At 34.9% G+C, this 18,198-nt stretch overlaps 1 protein-coding gene and 1 long non-coding RNA gene across 2 annotated transcripts in view; one reads left to right on the plus strand and one right to left on the minus strand.

Moving 5' to 3' along the window:
• LOC111517914 (uncharacterized) overlaps window positions 1–18,198 on the plus strand; it is a 1,107,665-nt gene that overhangs the window by 19,152 nt on the left and 1,070,315 nt on the right. The window lies entirely within an intron of this gene.
• LOC111502339 (uncharacterized) lies at window positions 6,692–17,673 on the minus strand. The gene is made up of 3 exons (XR_012465531.1): window positions 17,338–17,673; window positions 12,550–12,887; window positions 6,692–9,761 (listed from the first exon to the last, which is right to left on the minus strand). It is a non-coding gene; the product is annotated as an uncharacterized lncRNA (long non-coding RNA).

Genomic DNA, 18,198 nt, shown 5'->3' on the forward strand with positions numbered 1-18,198 from the left:
AGAGTATGCAATTATCATTCAAATGTTCAACTACATATGGTAGGCAAAATTTATGATTTTCGATGATACAAATCTCAAACCTACAAAATCGGGGTGTGGGTATGATGTTGTCATATTTATAATTTGGTAATAAGGCAGAGATGAATTGGAAATTTTAATTTTTTTTTATTTTCGGGAAATATACAATAAAATTCACTGAAGTCGTAGCGGAAAACAACCAACTAATGATGAAATGTACAGATTATTCTGAAAAAATTGTTCTCAATTTTCGTTCAAATCTTCAGATTATTGTGATGAGTATTAACATAAAAGAGCTAAGTTGATTTCATTTACAACATAAAATTCTAAAAACGAAAGTTACCTCATTGAAATTATTGTTAGATATCATGACTGAATGAGAGAATGAAAAAAAAGGAATATAACCATGTGTTCGTTGGTTTCCGGGTTTTGTCGTGGTCGTCTTTAGTTATACTTTTTTGACGTATCAACTGATAAGTTTATAATAGCGTTGACGTTTCCGAAATATTTAAATTTGTCATAAACAGGAAAGATACACGCTATGTAATAATGCTGTAATTGATTTCATGTGGTGGTTACTTTTCATATTTCATGAAACAACATTCATATGAATGCTTTGTTTCCTAGTCACAGTTTTACTAAGAATATTGTTCTTTCATTAATTACTCGCAATAATTTTCGTCGATTCTAATTATTGTACGTATATTTGTTAGCACTAATAAGGGGCTTTTTTTTTCATAAAATGAGGTTTGGAATTTGAATTTCAGCGGGTTAGAGTCAGTGGCGTAGAAATTTTGATTACGCATCATTCAAGTTCAAAGATGTGTTTCCATATTCTTCGCCATTTAAACAAATTTTGTAATGAAACTCTTTTTGGATAGTGGATTGAAGACGATGTCAAACTGCTTTGATTTTTATTTTAATCGGAGGACCGCATAGGTAATGATTTTTACCATAAATATCAATAAGGTAACCCTCTGTGACGCCACTGGAATTAGTTTCATTGAAATCGGCAAAAAAAATTTGAGTTATCAGTAAAGGAACATTATTTTCAGTAAAACTTTGACACCCCGTTACTCAAAAAACGAAGCTAGTTAGGACATACGTTTATATGATTTTTTTTCACGAAATATGACAAGTAATCATCGCCTGAAATTGATATTACTTACTTGAATGACAAATGTAATTAATTATTTTTTTGGGAAACATTCTGTACAATAGACGAGAAATAATGACCCATGCGCAACCATTTGGTCCTAAGTGGGTTTTCTCCGTTTATTTGCAAATGACACCCACACTTTTTTTTATGCCAATATTGTAAACATCGTAATGTGAATAAACTTATTATTATTAATATTATTGAACCCTGTATAATATGAACTTTATGATTTGAATGTTCATCGTTTGTTTGAAGGTGATTGAACCAATACAAATGGAAAATTAAAAACATTACATGAACATAACAATTATATTAAGCAAAAAAACCGTGAAATGAAATAACTGAGGAATAAAATACAAGTAAAAAATAGAACAATTAAATAAAAATTGAGAGATTCCAAGTTACTTCACAACGTTTCGATGACCGCCAAACGGTCATCTTTCGCTAAACCGGTGAAGTGAAAAGAGGAGATAAGTGAAAGTGAAATGATCCCTAAATCATCTTTCGGAAGAATTAGTCTAGTCATCACCCGAAGACGATTGTGGATACTAACAATCGAAACGTCGTGAACTAACTTGGCTTGGAATTTGTTAATTTTTTTTATTTTTCACTATTTGTTAAATTGTTCTATTTTTTACATGAATTTTATTTCAGTGTGATTTCATTTTAGGGTAATTTTGCTTAACATAATTGTTATGTTCAGCTCTTGTTTTTAATTTTTCATTTGTATTGGTACTTTTAGGGATTTCAAACCATTTTATTTAATATTAGACAATGGAAGTCCGAACTAAGGAAATTCTTGAAATTTCATGATGCTTTTTATCATTTTTCATATACAAAAGGAAATGCAAGGTAACTAGTGTACCTACTTTATTTTTATTCTCGCCCGGGAGGAGGAAATATTAGGAGCAGATAGTTGTTGGTTCACAAATGAATCAAAAACACCTTCCGGTTCTGGTGCATGTGTTTTCAGTCGCAGACCCATGATAGAGATATCAACCTACCTAGGAACCTTTGCCTAGGAACCAACCTCATACACAAGTCAATAAAAATATTCTCGGACAGTCAAGCGGCATTGGAAGCTCTTGGCTCCTACCGAGCAACGTCTAAATTGGTAGCAAATTGCCATGAACAACTCTTCACGATAGGAAGACTTAACAGATTGTCTCTGGTCTGGATTCCTGGCCATACTGGCCTGAAAGGCAATGAGGCTGTTGATTCTCTTGCAAAGGAGGGTGCTGCAAGCAGGTTAATCGTACCAGAACCTGGCATCGCTTTAGGCTTTGCCAAACAAAGATTGAACACCTGGATGGCAAGGAGATTAATGAACTTCTGGCAGAATCTTTCAGTGAGCCATAAACGCCTTGAAGTGAGCCATCACTTCTTACAGGTCACTGTCATTTGAATCTGCATATGCAGAGATTCGGACTGTCGGAAGACAGTGTGTGTTACTTCTGTTTGGAAAATGATGGAACAGCAGAGCACATACTTCCTGCCTGTCCCACTGGGGACCGAATCAGGTTTTTAGAGGCATAATTGTACTCTCACCATCTGACCTGGAAGACCTGGAAGACCACTCACCATACAAACTAATCGGCTTCGTTAAGAAGTTGAGATCATTTGGTCGAATGTGAATACGTTTGAACCACAATGAACCATTGCGGGTTGCGGTGGAGGGTTGAATAGACCCACTGACTTTACCTAACCTAACCCTAAACTTCTCAATGAAGATCGATGGTAATTTCATAAACTACACCTCACGATTTCTTCTTAACAAACTTTATTTCAAAAAATATATCACTACATGTGTCGCTATCACAGTAGCTTTTTCGTAGTGAAACTACGTAGTGGAGATCAAATCGTACGGTGTAGTTTATGAAAAAACTAGTGTACCTATTTTAAGGTATGATATTCTGAATGCACATGTTCATTCTCAAAGAGGATATATTTTTTTATTATGTTAGTGTCATATATAAACGAACATTCTCATCCAAGTCGATACCTTCACTTTTTCTTGAATGAAAAACCGGCGATGGAGAAGTCCTGTCTCGCAAATGAAACGCCAAACTCATGACAGACTCATTTCAGTATGCGATTTTACTAATCTGAAGGCAATCTTATCTTGTATTATTAACCTGTTCCTTATCTACCTCCACTCAGGTCCGACTCCTAAAATCATCTATTATACCAATAATCCCCCCATAACCCCAACGATTTGGCGTTATTGAATCTCACCATAACTTTCCAAGTTGGCCGCGATAATAGAAGGAATGCACGCGGTCGGGCGGAAGTACTTCCGGATCTCGAATCCGGAGATATTTATGCGAGTCTAGGTGGCTTGGGTTCTTCACCTTCTATTGTTTACATCCTTGTCGGGGACATCTTGAGATTTATGTCTTCGAGTAAGCCATTCGAATCCCACTTCTGATTAATGTACCACCTCGCGGTCGACCGCCCAGGCCTACTTATTGTTGTATTAGCTCCGCTAATTTATTTACCTTGATTACACACAGGGCAGATCCGAATCAGGGTTTTATTTTTCCAGCTGACGAATAAATTATGGTGTAGTCGAGATATGCTTCAGATAGGCATTTTGATCCTTGTAAGTGGATGAATAGACATATTTATGATATTGAATTGAAGGTCAAGTAAAAGAGCATAGGTTAAGTAGAAGAGCCGCTTCGGAGTGAAACTTTCTCCGTATTGAAGCTGCATTTCGCGTTTTGTTTCTATATAACCTGGTCCTTTTTAGAAGCAGTAACGATGATTATTGAAAATATGGAAAACTGCCGAAGATACGAATGAAGTAATTACCTTCAATAAAAACTCCTTACATATATGTCTAGGTCATGTAGATAAGTTTGTTTATGATACAAATTGGAAGAAAAACTTCATCTGAAATAACTTTTTTCAAACGTATGAAGTTTGAATTGAACGGAAATCACTTTTTCCTATTCAGTTTGTGCCAAGAATCCAATTTATTGCTTGGCTGACGACAGCACACTTGTCATTACATTTGGATTCCAGGACATCAGCTGCGGATGCACATCTTCACCGGCAGAAGGAGGTTGAATATTTTAAAGAGGATCTAGAAGTGATTTCGAATTGGTGTGAAAATAACCAGGTTCAATTCAATGCCACAGAAATCCAGGCATCGGTTTTCTCTAAAAAGATAAATGTTTCTGAACCGGATATAATAATGTCGTGCCAGACAATTCCGCTCTCTGTTCCAATGAGTTTGTTGAGGGTTGAAATGGACACCAATATGTCTTGGCACAATCGCATGTCGCTGGAATTGCAATAGCTGTTTCTTAAAAGCTTGGAACACTGTTCCGAACCAGAAAACTGTTCACACACCTCAGCAACTTTTGATGCTTTATTAAGCTCATATCAGACTCTCTTTGGAGTATTGTCCTCATATATGGAGCTCCGCCTCCAAACATACCCTGAAGCTGCTGAATTCCATCTAGAAAAGAAGTATACGCCTGATTGGAGACGATTGATAGTCTGGAACATCGAAGAAAGGTTGTAGATTTGTCTCTCTTCTCTAGATACTTTCATGGGAAGTGTTCAAGTGACTTGGTACATTTGATTCCACAAAGACCGATGAATATCAGAAATACGCGACGGGCTCTGGCTGCTCATCGTTATGAGGTTCAACTCAGTACACTTCGAACGGAACTCTTTGAGAACTCTTTCATTTGGAGGACGTCGTTGATGTAGAATAAACTTCTTGAGAAAGTTTTTCCAAATGGATGCTCTAAGAGTCCCTTAATGATTTTCCTCTAGTGCTTGTGTTTTTCACTTGAAAGAATGACTCCAAACATTCGTTCTGGAATTTAAACAGATATCATGAATGGGAATGGTATGCAACATAATATATGAAGAGTCTTTTCGCTTACCTAAAACAATCAAGCATTAGGCGAACTTCGAGGTTTCGGGCAAAGAAACTTGTCTTCATTCCCTCATCAGCACCAGTTTGGAAAACTTCACAAAACGAAACACTCAACCACACAAAATTACGACTTCCTGTCACCGAAATAGATAATTCGACTCTTACCACGAATATAGTTCTAGCCGTATCATTTTAGTAAAGAAAAATGTAAATGAACGTTATCGCATTTCTTGAAAGGAGTAAAGGAGTTATGTGATAAACAGCGGGCAGATTAACTAATTCACAAGAAAAGGAAGTAATGAAACATATCTAATACTATAGGTAATTTTACCAAAATATAACGATGTATTAGATTTAAAGAAGAAACTAATACAAATCATGAAATTATGAAACGACAAAAATTAATTGGCGCTCCGGGGTGACTTCATTGATTCCAGTAGCGCATTTGGTTTTTCAGCAGCAGGAAAACCCGAAAAAACCTGTAGCACCTGATCATCTGAAGGTGATCATGAAATGTAGGGTGTCTCCAGAGGCTCCAATATATTCAAGACATCGCCAGAACACTTAGTGCCACGACTATCGTTAAACTTTAAACCAGTCCGTTTCTCATCTTTGACCAATGCGTAATAATGACCAGATTCAACGCCAGAACCACAGTGAACAATGACTGCATGAAGATTATAATAGTGGTCTGCTAGATTGAAGTGTTCATCTTATTCCTCCGAGATCTGACTATTTATAGGTCATTCAAGTTTCCATATGTTACGTATCTCTACGCTAGATTAGCTGAATGCGTTGTTGTACAACATATACGCGGATTCTTTGAATTTTCTTCTAATCAGTGTTGATCCTTGTGTCCAGTTATCACCCGAAGACGATTGTGGATACTAACAATCGAAACGTCGTGACGTATCTTGGTTTGGAATCTTTTGATTTTTAATTTTCATTTTTTGTTAATAATATTTTCAATTTTTCATTTTCAGATTGTATCAATATTTCAATTTTTTATTTTTTTTTGGTTGTTGCTTGTAAGTTCAAATTTTTCTTTGATAAAATTGTTATATTTTCGGTTAATCTTTTTAATTTTTTACAGATTCTTTCAGGGATTTCAAATCAATTTATATTATATTAGACGATGGAAGTCTGAACTGATGAAATACACCACAAAACATTGTCAACCACCTTCAAACAGCTATTTTCGTGCTGCACTCACAGATTCATAATATTCTTATAGAAATATTATAGTATTTTGTTAATTCAGCACTCAGTTCTCTTTCTGAAAATGCATTAAAGTATCTACAGAAAGTGAATTAGTTATTTGTTATGGGTACAGAAAACAATCAAGAAATTGCAGACTTTAGTATTTCATAATTCACTCCCAGTACGCTCAATTCCAGCTGACACCAATTCAAGGAGTTATCTATCATTTTTCATATATATTTTTCACATTGATATGATAGGGCTTGAACCATCACTATTTCAATACAAAAGTGGTGGTCAGAAGTAAAGTAATCAGTAATATTGTTGACAATAACCTCTTTCGAACATTACAATTACCTAACAATTTTCCAAAATAGTAAGGATGCAGGTCAGGATACTTCAAAAATCATCTAAACAAATTCAAATATGCTTTTATAATTTGATATAACGTAACAATAATGGAACAAAATATTCACTAGCAACAATTTACAGAAAGGACACCACCCATTTATAAATAAGGTTATTTATTGTATCCTACTCAGACACAAACATCTAATTGTTCTCATTTTCTCATAGATCTTTCAGCTCTACTTTTTACTTGACGAGAAACCAAAAATAACCTTCAAAACAAAAATATATCAAAACAAAAAAATTAAAATGTTAGTAGTGATATGAATCTTGAACATAAGGAGTGCTATATTGCTATATGAATAAGGATATGAACTAATAATAATCTCAAAACTCTTTGAGATGGCGTGAAAATATATACAAGTCAATAATATCCACCTTACTTTTTCTAGTTTTCTGCCTTATCACTGTGTTTTCTTCTATTCTACATGTATACATATCTTTTCATGTTTAAATTAAAGATGAAGTTCATCCAAAAAATAACATAGTACAATTATATATTTTTTGGAATATACCGTCACTGTGCCTTTTGGAAGAAGAAACACCATGGAAATTTCAATCACAAAAAATTTGTGTACAAATAGAATAGTGGATTTCAGCAAGTATTTTTGCTGCTAATAAAATTTTAGCTGGGTTAACTTCTTACTATATATTTATTTCATCGTAGAATTCGATATTATTTCAGAAACATTTTTTTATATCTATGGGATCCTTAATATCATGATAAAGTAATTACTTTTCTGTTCATTTCAAAATTCTTTGTAGAAATATTTTTTTCAAGGAAGTCACCATTTTTCTAAAATACGGCATACATACCTATTATAATTTGCAAATATGTTACATTGAAACTGAAACGAATATGAAATTATTGGAGCTACGATAAAATTCATTTCAAAGTTGGTTTCTATTCTTTTTTGTGGACAATCGAATGTAATTGTTCTCTTCCACAATTTGACATGTTCATAGGCTACAATTTTTCATAGTACCGATTTTTGTAACATATTTAGTGTCAGTAACTGATGGTGATGACGACTCTCTCACGAAGACGTCGTTTATTGGATCGACTGACAGATTTTAGGCTCTTGTATAATCTAAATCTGATTTAGTCAAGATTTAAATTGATGGATGTAGCCGTTACTACGTGGTAGGAGATCATAATGAAAAGAGAAATGAAAATTTATATTTTTTTCACCACTTTTAATTGTAACTAACGTTACTGCAGTTTCGTCCTATATAGACATTCTCAAACTAATACAATAAACTAACAATAATTCATTACATTCGCCAATATATACCATTCAGGTACTTGATTGAGTACCTGAATTTACAGTTCACAATGCGGATGTGCCAATTTAACACAGTTTCAACGCAGATACTATCCAGAAGTTAGTCAGGAAACAAAGCCGGAAATTCACTCACAGATTGATATACCCTCAGGTCAAACAAACAGAAATCAAAAAATGGGTAACGCTAACATATTTTGGAAAAAAACAGAAATAATCGCAGGTTTCTTCAGAAGAAACAATGTGGAAGTAGCATTTAGACCACATGTCAGGTTATCTCATTTCCTTTTCAATGCCAAAGATAAGGTCGACAAGTTGGAAAAATCTGGAGTTTATAAGCTTAAGTGTTCGGAGTGTAATAGTGTTTATGTGGGACAATGCCGACGAAATTTCCAAAGACGGTATGCTGAACATGAAAGGTCCTTCAGACTAGGAAAAAATGATTCGACGTTTTTAAACCATTCCTTGGCATGCAACCACAAGTCTAAACGATACGGAAATTCTGCACTATGCAAGGAAGGGTTGCAAACTCAATTATTTAGAATCCTTGGAAATTTACAAGCATAAACATTGCGGGTGCAACCTGTTAAATGATCAAATCGATTTTATTTACTCAATTTTAAATTGACACATCCGCATTGTGAACTGTAAATTCAGGTACTCAATCAAGTACCTGAATGGTATAAATTGGCGAATGTAAGAATCATTGTTAGTTTATTGTATTAGTTTGGGAATGTCTTTATAGGACGAAACTGCAGTAACGTTAGTTACAATTGAAAGTGGTGAAAAACATAGAAATTTACATTTCTCTTTTCATTAGTTAAGATTTAACAAACTCTTTTTTTTATAACAAATTTTAATTTTCACTACCCGTTGAATAAATAAATAAATAAATCTATTGTTGATAAACACATTGAGACCAAAATGAATATGACAGATGAGTCACCTGGTAACTGAGAAAAAATGAATGAAAACTAATTCAACAACAACTTTTCACAACATTATATTATAAATTAGGAAAGTTGAAAAAAATCTCGTGATAAAAAATATTTATTATTTTACACCACCGACAGAGACGATTTTGTCGAAAACGAATGGAAACATTTTATAATTACTTTGGTAGAGGCGCAGATTTTTTCCTCACGTTTGCCTATTTTGAAAAGTGAACAGTGAAGACAGTTGTGAGGTAAATGATGCGACTTGAATGAGAGATTTATGCAAAACTTCGAAATTGAAATGAAGTAAAAATTCTATTGGAATTTCGTTAGAAGATGAGCTTTTTTTGCATTCAGCTATTGAATGGAGTAATTGATATTTTATGGCGAAGGGAAGTATACTCCGGTACTATTTTGTTCCTTTTGATTAATATGTAATGTATGAAATTTGTCCAAACGTCCCAGTCGTTGAGCGTCTTCATTAACGAATAAAGTATTTTGAACTTCAACCGAACAATGACAATGAATGAATACTAGTTTGAACGGTCGATTGAGATTATTTTACATCAAACTGGAAGGTCCATTTTCAACAGCCTAAATTATAAATTATTATCGGGAAGTTAAACAGTAAGATAGATAATCGTTAGTTTGAAATGTCAGTTATGAAAAAAAGTTCTGTGGTATTTCAACGCTTTCGTAATTAAGGACATACAACCGAAGTGATTTTGAAAACAGTCAGTACTAGACTTCTTCAATCCTTGATTTTATCGTCTCCATGGGTATGAAATATTCGTTAGAAATTTTTTTTTCAATCCATTTGCGTATTCTCCTTATTGGTTGCGATGATAGTTCCTCCATACAATCTGCAATATATTCAAGAATTAGAAGAAGAAGAATATGAAGAAAGAGATAGAGAATTGATAATGGTAACTAACTGTGAGCAATATATTTTTATCTTTCTTTGCCCTTGAGTAAATGGTAACTTTTTCACTGGATAACCTGCCTTGTATTCAGGATAACGATCTACCTGTTCGAGAGTTATGTGATATATTACAAATTATCTGTTATTTTATCTATCACATTCTTTAACATATATGTAACATTGAAATGAATTTTCATTTGAAAATACAGCTAACAATCATGATAATTATTTCATAATTTCATCAAATTATTCTACTTAAAAATGACTACAGAACTTTTTATACTGCACAAATTTGTGAGAGAAGTGAATTTCCTTTAGAATTCTTGCTAACTGAACTGCTTTGGAATTTGAAATTCATTTTCTGACTATAATTTCACGCCAATTCTACTCCATCATTTTGCCCTTCAGTTGTAGGAAACATGTTACGTGCCGGTTTCCCGCTAAGTAACATTAGGCTATTTTATTCTATGTAAATACACTAATATCAGTTTAGACAGGCAGCCCACCCTACAACTGCCAAGTAGGGTTGGTTGTCTACCTTTGATAAGGAACATTTTATAGGAATATATTATTATAAACTAACTTGGTACTCCAGAAAAGGAAGAAAAGTCAAAATATCTTCATTCATTTATATAAAGAGATGAAAATAATGAGTGTAGAGGGAAGGCCAATATGTTACAATTGTCAATACTTACTTGGCATTCCTGTTTTGATATTCAATTGGCGCATTTGGAAAAGTAAACAAAACCTAGATGTTGCCTTTGTCATAGGTGTTATTTGCTGCCGTCGTAGTTCGCAAGCCGGTCGAGAAAGATCGACTACCGAACTAGTCAGGTTTACTTCCTGGCGGTAAAATTTGATTCAGGCGAATTACAAAATAGCTGCAGCTTTGTTACGTAAAAGGTGACCGTTATTGAACATTCAAACAATCACCTTGATCAATTATAGGAAGTCTAAAGGCAAGAAAGAGTGTTATATGAGGAATTTCAATAAATAGGAATTCGAAAGGCGGAAATAGGTTATGAGGGGAGGGATGAAAAGGAAGAGGGCGTTCGAGGAGACGAGAAAGAAACAAGAGGTCTTTCCTAATTTTGTTAACAATTTGGAGAAATTGTTGCATTCCAAAATATTTTGGGTTTCGTAAGGGAAAGACTCGATAGTCCCGAGTAAGAGTACAAGGAGTTTACTGGTACGGGATCCCGACAAGAGGTCGGATTTGGTGTTTTGTCCTAGCTTCTCGAAACGGCCGCTTCAGACCACCAGCCATTGTTAAATATTGCATTTAAATTGGATATCACGGAGGCACATGATAAGTAGCAGTAACATTATTCATTTGATTTATTCTGGTGAGTTCGATTTTTTTTGCTATGGCCTAACTGGTGCAATACATGTCACAACCTAGAAAATACCATCGTGAGCTTGCATGCACGCTGCATCGTTGCATTCCGCTGTATCTTGCTGCATTCCGCGGCATATAAACACACTTGATCAATTATTATAGCTTCATGAATGCCTAAAGCTTGCCGCAGCTGTGCTTGACACCGATTCAGTTTGTTTAACAATACATTGCATAATCATTAGCATCCTTAACGCTTTACGAGTACTAGAGACTTGCCTTAACATGATTTGCCGCCTCTAATTCATAGAAAGTGCTGCATCAAACTGTTATTTTGCCCTTATCATTCAAGTGTAACTTTGATTTGTATCAAATTTGTGATTACTGAGTTTTGTAAATGATTCAGTGTTAGAATAGAATTATTATTGATAGATTTATTGGACTTATTTCCTGTTAAGTAACGTGCTCAAATCAGGTGTGATCACACTGCTTTGAGAAATACCCCTCAAAACACTTTGGGTTGATACAAACACTGCATATTCTTTCTTGATATTTGTCATTGTATGTTATTTGAAACCTGTTAGAGATTCAATAAAATTTTTGTAAAATATCAAGAACAGCATCTTTTGGTGGATTTATTCTCCATACTCACCCCCGAATTGCTGAGCTAGCCAAGTGGTCATTTGAGTAAACTTTTCAGTGACCGAAAAAAAAAAATTTGTTACCAACACGGTTTTGGAATATACCGAAGGGGGGTTCAACTTTCATTCCAAAACCAAATTTCTCTTCCACCCCCGTTGAACAACGTAACAAGCATTAGAATGAAATTTTTCACTCAAAAGACAAAAAAATTACAGTTCTCAAATAATCCGAATTGGAATCAGGATCATTCACCTCTCTCAACGTTTTCACCCAGAGGATCTGTAAAATGCTTGTTGTAGAACGAATACTTTCCTGGCTAATTCCTCGACGGACAATGGATCATATCTGATGGAATTTGGCGTGAGTTTTAGCAAGAATCTGCTTCTAGACGACAAGTATCTGCAAGAATTTCCTCTGCGAGAAAATTTGTAGAAATGTCTATCGAATTGTTGTTTTCCAGCAGCTATTTGGTGGAACCTACTACGAGGAAAGGTGAATGATGCGAACTGAAAATTCAAATATTATTTTTTTTGGAGTTTGTCTCTATCCGCAATTTAGTCATTCATTTCTGTTATTATTTTTGTTGAATTCATAGAAAAATCCATCGAAATATTTCAAAAAGTTCTTCACCATTTCAGTTTTAAATGTTGGAATTGCCAACCGTTGAGAGTCAAGGGACGGAATGCCAATTGCAATAATCGATTATAGGTATAGGTTATAGGTGGGATTATTGGTTGTCAGCTCTTCATACCTGTAGAATATTTGCCAACTGTTGTACAGTTTTCTCTTCTTCCTGGACGATTAACGTCAACCATAAGAGTAATGTCAGCTGTGTTTTCTCTATCAACGCTATCACTAGATCTTGTACATGTTCGTGAAGACAATTTTTTTAAATTTGACTTGATACCGTTCACTTTTGGTCTCCGCAAAAATTTTTTGATGGCTCCATTCATGTCATTATTTGGTTCTCTTCTTCTGCAGCAATCCTGAATAACTTTTCGCAATGCTAGTATCATAATTGGTAATACAACAAATAATATTAAATACCAAAAGTATTCACTTCGGATCATGTCTTCGATGCTCGTTCTTCTGAAAAAAAAAACCTTTATATCGCAAATGTGTGAGAAAAAACAATTATAAGAGGAGAGGAAAGTTTTGAACGGAACGATATTTACGAAAGAGGGCAGTTAGTACTTTTTTCTAAGTAGAACGATAATGTTTCATCAATCGTTGCCAAGAGAGTGCTACTACGGGTCTCTTATGATACCTCTTTTGAAAGGTATTTTGAGTGTCTGTCCAACACTGACTCAATTTTCAAAATCGGACCATCCCTCACTGAGAAATTAGCAGTTTCATGTTTTTATGAATTTGCAAACAAAATCATTACCTATACTTTATTCAAAACTCACTCCAAAGCATTCCAAAATGTTCACTTTCTGAAGATGATGAAGTTTATTTACAAATTCTAAAAAGCATGGAACACTGTTCCGAACCAGAAAACTGTACACATCTCAGCAACTTTTGATGCTTCATAAAGCTCAAATTAGACCATCTTTGGAGTATTGTTTTTATTCTTTGATGTTTTAGCCATCAGGAAAGGTAGTTAACTAGACCATAAGGTGAACAGAAAGAAAACACATACAGATCGATATCTACGTAATAGATCCAACCATCATCCAAAACATAAACGAACCGTCATCAACACCCTAGTGAATATGTGATTTGGGAATATGTGAAGAAAGGTACGTCGACGACGAAATAAAACACCTAACAACTGTGTTACAACGGCTACGACAGAAAAGACTCAATCCAAGTTATGCGTTCGAAGGAGAAGAAGAGAAACACCAGTGAAAAGAGAAACACCATACATAGAAGGTAACACCAACCGAGTCCAAAAATCTAAAGAAGAAGAAAATTTACATCGACTTCGAACCAACTACGAAAATATCGGAGTATCTGATGAGATCAGCAAAAGACAGCAAAGACCCACTCAAATCATCTGATTGGAGACGCGAACATCACTTGCAACCTCGATGGTCTGGAACATCGAAGAATGGTTGGGGATTTGTCTCTCTTTTATAGAAGTGTTCAAGTGACTTGTCACATTTGTCACAAAATACGTGATGGACTGTGGCTTCTCATCGTTTTGAGGTACACCTCGAACTTCACTGTTTAAGAACTTTCTCGTTTGGAGAACTGCGTTCATATGGAATAAACTTTCTGAGAACGTTTTTCTGAATGGATTTAATCTCCAGCGATTCGAATCCACAGGCACCGCTTTTAGAGCGCCCTAAGGATTTTTCGGTAGTGCTTGTGTTTTATCCCTGAAAAAATGTATACATTGCATCATGGAATGTTCCTGGAGTAATTTCGATGTGAGCACTCATTTTTCTATTCTGAATTGGACTGCGATTGTGAATCCTACACTTTAGACTACGCGTATTAAGGGTTAATTTAAGGTTTACTGGTATAATATTTTCCCACCATATCTAAGTCAGGCAGCTAATGTTTTACGGGGAAAACATCTTCCCAAGATATAAGTATACATAAGAATGCATGTGCTGCCATCTATTCGCCAATATAGGAAATGTCGTTCTAGCGCAGAACTATTAGGCGGGAAATTATTATCCCAATAGTTCATCAAAAAGCATACATTTTTTGAAAGTTTTTATTGTCCATGTTTTTGTTCGTGTTGTACCTTTTTTTTTCAATAATAGAAGGAAATATTACCAACAAAAAATGTAAGTGAGTTACATAAGTATTCAATAGTCTCAAATTATAGTGCATTTGTTTTAAATCGCATATTAATATTTAGCCACAGTATACGTGAAATTATGGAAAAATAATTCGAAGTTTGAAATTGTACATTTTATATCAAGTTTTTTTTCTGTTGAATTATTACTGAGAATAGTAATATTTGATATACAGGGCTATTCAAATTCGTTTCTGTGCATGGGGATCTCGTAAACGATAAGAGATAGAGCGTCGGTTAAATTATGGCAAAGTTGCGTATTTTAGAGACCTATTCAATGATGTGAAGAAATCGAATATAGCTCTGTTGGTTCTGGAGATATACAGGAAAAACCAAAAAATCCCAAATTATTTTTTTGCTCATATCTTCTTCATTCGCAGACATATTGAAAATCTGTCCACATTTTTCTATTGGCACTTGATGTGGTCTCTCAGAATATATCCATGAATCTTTCATACAGGGTGTCATCTGACTTGGGCCACCCATCATCTTTGAATTTTTAAATACGGACCTGTATTTTTTGTTGTAGTTTTTGGATCGTAGACGTTCACTTCATACTGAGAAATTAAATTAAATTTTATATTTCGGGATTTTTCGGTAATATTCGATTATAATTGTGTGAATTATTCCCTTTTGAATTACGGCCCTGGAAATTGGTTGACTGTTGACTCATTTCAGAAGACCCTAGACAGCATCCGCAATTGGTCTCTCAAATCCGGTTGTCACTTTTCAACATCTAAATCTAAAGTAATCCAGTTTAGGAATCACACGTCAAAAGGAAAGACCTCGTTAATCCTCAGCTCGCACAAGTTTCGACTTCTGAGGGTTGTCATTCGTAGGGGTGCGACAGCTGGTTAACGTACAAACAGAGTTTGAAAAGAAACAGATTTAGCAAAAGACTTAATCCTCTACCTCTACAACTAGATCTAAATGGGGACCAGCTACTAGACGTTGATCAACATAGGACTTAGGTAGTTATCTTTGATTAAAGGCTCACATGGAAACAACATATTCAGGAGACAAAAGCTAACTGTCCGAATCGTATCAACATTTTAAAATCATTAGCTCATCACCAATGGAGAGCAGAAGAAGAAATACTAATAAGGACTTACAGATCATTAGTCCGCTCCAAGCTGGATTACGGAATTATCCTTTATATGAATGCCTGCAAAACATACCTTGACACAATCCAAACCACAGCACTATGACGGAAAGCATTCATATTGAATCCTCTGAACCACCTCTCTTTATGCGACGAAAATCCCAGTTGTTATTCTATTCCTGCAGGGTATCTGCTTACCCACGAAAGCCGGTATTTACATTGATTGATTCTATACAAACAGTTCCCAAAAACAGACCCAGAACGTTTAACCTCCACAATTATCATACCCTATTCCAAGAAACACCAACCTACAAGCTACAACTCTTATAAAACTTTCTGAAACTCCTCCATGGACTAAAAAACCGACATTATTGAACACATGCCTAAACAACTACAATAAGCGCGATACGCCTAACACAGTCTTCATACAAAGATTCAGAGAACTGATAAATAACCAGCAATTCGACAACATCCTCAATACTGACGTATCCAAAGAAGTTAATGGTACCGAATGTGCTGTTATCACACTCGATACACTAATAGCAACATAAAAATTTCCCAATTTCAGTAGTGTACACACAGCTGAACTATTTGGAATACTATAAGCATTGAGGTCTACAGTACAAGATAACAGTAAACTTACCAAATGCACAGACTCCCTTTCATCAACATACTCCATCAGAAATAACTACTCACATCCTTTGGTTAAAGATATCCGGGACACCTGCCACCACCATCGTATCAGAGGTGTCTATGTGAGTATCATCTGGATCTTTTCTCATGCAGGAATTACGGGCAACGAACCTGCAGACCAAGCAGCGAAAGAAGTTTGTTCCTCCGACTTGCCAGAGGAGCAAATCCAACTCCACCAAGACTTGAAATCAGCAGCTCGACAAACGATGATACAAACATGGCAAACACTTTGGATTACATGTACCACCAAACTACATACAATCCAACCCACAGACAAAAAGTCGTTAATGATTTCGCTGAAATCTAGCTCCCGGAGCTGTAGTCTGACCTGCAGGGTCAACTGTTTTTCCGAATTTTTTAATATTTCATTCCTCTTCAACTTATGGGTACAAATCACAAATCAAACATTAAAAAAATATCGCCACTGGCATGCTCGATCGAATGAAATTGATAGTAAATGGAAACTTGCAATCAGGGCTCTCTGATATTAACAATATTATATTCGTTCAAGTATCCTTAATGAAAATGCAGAAGCATGTTTCGGAAAAAAGTTGCTGACCCGCTAACATTTGAATATTTTTTTTATCTTCAATGTGGGGCCCCCTCTGTTCTGGAGGACCCGGGTAGTAGCCTCGCCTGTCCTCGCTGGTTGAACCCTGAACCCCTGGTTGAACGCCATTAAAATTAATTCATGTCAAACTCAACTTGTAATCGGTGTAATTGCACATTTCATGTTGTTTTCAAAATCAAATTGAAAACCGAAAATGAATAGAAACTGGTGGTCAGGTTGTTTTGGGTTAACATATTTCAGGTTCGAAATTATAATATCAAATTTGGGATATGAAGAAGAGGTATTTTAAACAACTCATACATAAGCGAAAGATGTTGATGAACCATTTTCCACAGCTTCTCCTAATCTATTTTCCAGAACTTGAAATGGACTGATTTGTATGAATGCATAATATATTTCCGTGAAAATAAATTTGACTTACCCTCTCTCTTTTTTGGAATGGTTCGAAAATGTAGTATTCATCTTGGCGGAAATTGCAGATAAACTAAGACCAAACGTCACCTCATTCAAATTAGCGGTGATTTCGTTATCTTTTGAATTATTTTTCCCCCTTGATTCATGAAATCCTCTGGACTTATTCTGAAAGATTTCTTCACAAATTCTGCCAACTGTCAGTACCAACAGCACTATTTCAAAACACTGGAACTCACTAGAACTCACAAGAAACTTTGGAACCCTTGGGAAATGTTTCCCATAATTTTTCACTTGAGAATTCAATATTGGAAATGATTCACTGTACATCTGATAAACGTCATCCTTATCAATATTGCAATATGCAAGCCACCGTGCAGTAATTTGGAGAGTAGCAAATCAGAGGCGTATATGGAGGGAAAGTATTGAGAAATCCGTTAACCGAAATGTAATAGATAAATTGATGGATGTAGCCGTTACCACGTAGTAGAAGAATAATGAAAATGAGAAAAAATTTCCTCTGTTTTTACACTACATATATTTGAAATTTGTATTTCTAACTAAAGTTACTGCAGTTTCATCCTACAAGTACATTTTGAAACTAATACAATAAGCTCATTTATTGTATTCGTTTTAAAATATCCTTGTAGGACGAAATTCATTTATTGTATTAGTTTGAAAATGTGCTTGTAGGACGTAACTGTAGTAATTTTAGTCACAAATACAAGTGGTATAGAAACATGGAAAGTTTGATTTATCATTTTTCATGTCGTAATAGACATTATTAATTTTTCAAATAAATCGACAATTTTAATTCTCTTAGACTACTCTCAATTACTTTGGTTCCAGTAATTCAGCTATAATATTGATT

Source organism: Leptinotarsa decemlineata, unplaced genomic scaffold (assembly GCF_025532065.1).
Source record: "Leptinotarsa decemlineata unplaced genomic scaffold, Ldec_3_MD MMD2_tig00001064_RagTag_RagTag, whole genome shotgun sequence".
In the NCBI taxonomy this organism is placed as follows: Eukaryota; Metazoa; Arthropoda; class Insecta; order Coleoptera; family Chrysomelidae; genus Leptinotarsa; species Leptinotarsa decemlineata.